At 56.6% G+C, this 3,540-nt stretch overlaps 2 non-coding genes and 1 pseudogene across 2 annotated transcripts; all 3 read left to right on the forward strand.

Annotated features, from left to right (window-relative positions):
• Window positions 1–403: 403 nt before the first annotated feature.
• Window positions 404–2,312, forward strand: LOC124741637. Its single transcript, XR_007009991.1, has one exon. It is a non-coding gene; the product is annotated as a small subunit ribosomal RNA (ribosomal RNA).
• A 352-nt stretch (window positions 2,313–2,664) lies between these two features.
• On the forward strand, window positions 2,665–2,819 carry LOC124741636. The gene has a single exon (XR_007009990.1). It is a non-coding gene; the product is annotated as a 5.8S ribosomal RNA (ribosomal RNA).
• Window positions 2,820–3,007: 188 nt separating this feature from the next.
• Window positions 3,008–3,540, forward strand: part of LOC124741639 — a 4,223-nt pseudogene continuing 3,690 nt past the window's right edge.

Genomic DNA, 3,540 nt, shown 5'->3' on the forward strand with positions numbered 1-3,540 from the left:
GGGAGAGTTCGCTTCGGCACCAAGTGGGGCTTTTGTCCTTCTGTGGCGCTGGCGTTGGAGCTGCCGGTCACCGTAGGTGGCGCGTGTTGTCTCCCGCCGGCAATGCCACGACAGCACGCTCCCGGGCCTCTGTCGGCAGCGGCAAGCTCAGTTGGGAGCACGGGTGGTCGCACCGAAAGCGTCTACTCGCCTAACTCCGGGCGATTGCGCCTCTCTCGAACCCGACCAAGTACTTGGGACGGCGCTGCGCGCCGCCGGGACCTGAGAGGGTTTCGAGGTGTATTGTGCAGGGGAGCTCAGCCTCCTCCTGTTTGCAGAATGATTGAGCGGACGCTTGCGTGTTCGCGCGGGCCCCCGGGACACACTCCCGGGCGGCCGGCTGCTCAGCTCTAGTTGACGCAGCTCCCTGGTTGATCCTGCCAGTAGTAATATGCTTGTCTCAAAGATTAAGCCATGCATGTCTCAGTACAAGCCGCATTAAGGTGAAACCGCGAATGGCTCATTAAATCAGTTATGGTTCCTTAGATCGTACCCACGTTACTTGGATAACTGTGGTAATTCTAGAGCTAATACATGCAAACAGAGTCCCGACCAGAGATGGAAGGGACGCTTTTATTAGATCAAAACCAATCGGTCGGCTCGTCCGGTCCGTTTGCCTTGGTGACTCTGAATAACTTTGGGCTGATCGCACGGTCCTCGTACCGGCGACGCATCTTTCAAATGTCTGCCTTATCAACTGTCGATGGTAGGTTCTGCGCCTACCATGGTTGTAACGGGTAACGGGGAATCAGGGTTCGATTCCGGAGAGGGAGCCTGAGAAACGGCTACCACATCCAAGGAAGGCAGCAGGCGCGCAAATTACCCACTCCCGGCACGGGGAGGTAGTGACGAAAAATAACGATACGGGACTCATCCGAGGCCCCGTAATCGGAATGAGTACACTTTAAATCCTTTAACGAGTATCTATTGGAGGGCAAGTCTGGTGCCAGCAGCCGCGGTAATTCCAGCTCCAATAGCGTATATTAAAGTTGTTGCGGTTAAAAAGCTCGTAGTTGGATTTGTGTCCCACGCTGTTGGTTCACCGCCCGTCGGTGTTTAACTGGCATGTATCGTGGGACGTCCTGCCGGTGGGGCGAGCCGAAGGCGTGCGACCGCCCCGTGCGTGCTCGTGCGTCCCGAGGCGGACCCCGTTGAAATCCTACCAGGGTGCTCTTTATTGAGTGTCTCGGTGGGCCGGCACGTTTACTTTGAACAAATTAGAGTGCTTAAAGCAGGCAAGCCCGCCTGAATACTGTGTGCATGGAATAATGGAATAGGACCTCGGTTCTATTTTGTTGGTTTTCGGAACCCGAGGTAATGATTAATAGGGACAGGCGGGGGCATTCGTATTGCGACGTTAGAGGTGAAATTCTTGGATCGTCGCAAGACGAACAGAAGCGAAAGCATTTGCCAAGTATGTTTTCATTAATCAAGAACGAAAGTTAGAGGTTCGAAGGCGATCAGATACCGCCCTAGTTCTAACCATAAACGATGCCAGCCAGCGATCCGCCGCAGTTCCTCCGATGACTCGGCGGGCAGCCTCCGGGAAACCAAAGCTTTTGGGTTCCGGGGGAAGTATGGTTGCAAAGCTGAAACTTAAAGGAATTGACGGAAGGGCACCACCAGGAGTGGAGCCTGCGGCTTAATTTGACTCAACACGGGAAACCTCACCAGGCCCGGACACCGGAAGGATTGACAGATTGATAGCTCTTTCTTGATTCGGTGGGTGGTGGTGCATGGCCGTTCTTAGTTGGTGGAGCGATTTGTCTGGTTAATTCCGATAACGAACGAGACTCTAGCCTGCTAACTAGTCGCGTGACATCCTTCGTGCTGTCAGCGATTACTTTTCTTCTTAGAGGGACAGGCGGCTTCTAGCCGCACGAGATTGAGCAATAACAGGTCTGTGATGCCCTTAGATGTTCTGGGCCGCACGCGCGCTACACTGAAGGAATCAGCGTGTCTTCCTAGGCCGAAAGGTCGGGGTAACCCGCTGAACCTCCTTCGTGCTAGGGATTGGGGCTTGCAATTGTTCCCCATGAACGAGGAATTCCCAGTAAGCGCGAGTCATAAGCTCGCGTTGATTACGTCCCTGCCCTTTGTACACACCGCCCGTCGCTACTACCGATTGAATGATTTAGTGAGGTCTTCGGACTGGTACGCGGCATTGACTCTGTCGTTGCCGATGCTACCGGAAAGATGACCAAACTTGATCATTTAGAGGAAGTAAAAGTCGTAACAAGGTTTCCGTAGGTGAACCTGCGGAAGGATCATTACCGACTAGACTGCATGTCTTTCGATGTGCGTGTCGTGTCGCGCAACACGCTACCTGTACGGCTCGCAGTAGCCGTGCGCCGCGTGCGGAACCACGCGTGCCTCTCAAAACTAGCGGCAATGTTGTGTGGTACGAGCGCTGAAGCGCTGGAGCGGCTGGCCTGCGGCACCTGGCGCCTGGCGCCGGTTTTGAATGACTTTCGCCCGAGTGCCTGTCCGCTCCGGTGTGGAGCCGTACGACGCCCGTCGGCCGTGAGGCCGTTGGACACAGAACGCTGGAACAGGGGCCGCCACACGCCTCACTCCCGCCTATGCGACCGTCTCGAAAGAGACGGCGGAAACTTGAGAAAAGATCACCCAGGACGGTGGATCACTCGGCTCGTGGGTCGATGAAGAACGCAGCAAATTGCGCGTCGACATGTGAACTGCAGGACACATGAACATCGACGTTTCGAACGCACATTGCGGTCCATGGATTCCGTTCCCGGGCCACGTCTGGCTGAGGGTCGGCTACGTATACTGAAGCGCGCGGCGTTTGCCCCGCTTCGCAGACCTGGGAGTGTCGCGGCCGCCTGTGGGGCCGGCCGCGTCTCCTCAAACGTGCGATGCGCGCCCGTCGCCTGGCGGTTCGCATACCGGTACTTTCTCGGTAGCGTGCACAGCCGGCTGGCGGTGTGGCGTGCGACACCTCGTACAACGACCTCAGAGCAGGCGAGACTACCCGCTGAATTTAAGCATATTACTAAGCGGAGGAAAAGAAACTAACAAGGATTCCCCCAGTAGCGGCGAGCGAACAGGGAAGAGTCCAGCACCGAACCCCGCAGGCTGCCGCCTGTCGTGGCATGTGGTGTTTGGGAGGGTCCACTACCCCGACGCCTCGCGCCGAGCCCAAGTCCAACTTGAATGAGGCCACGGCCCGTAGAGGGTGCCAGGCCCGTAGCGGCCGGTGCGAGCGTCGGCGGGACCTCTCCTTCGAGTCGGGTTGCTTGAGAGTGCAGCTCCAAGTGGGTGGTAAACTCCATCTGAGACTAAATATGACCACGAGACCGATAGCGAACAAGTACCGTGAGGGAAAGTTGAAAAGAACTTTGAAGAGAGAGTTCAAAAGTACGTGAAACCGTTCTGGGGTAAACGTGAGAAGTCCGAAAGGTCGAACGGGTGAGATTCACGCCCATCCGGCCACTGGCCTCCGCCCTCGGCAGATGGGGCCGGCCGCCCGCGCGGAGCAAT

Source organism: Schistocerca piceifrons, unplaced genomic scaffold (genome assembly GCF_021461385.2).
Source record: "Schistocerca piceifrons isolate TAMUIC-IGC-003096 unplaced genomic scaffold, iqSchPice1.1 HiC_scaffold_1974, whole genome shotgun sequence".
NCBI classification, from domain to species: Eukaryota; Metazoa; Arthropoda; class Insecta; order Orthoptera; family Acrididae; genus Schistocerca; species Schistocerca piceifrons.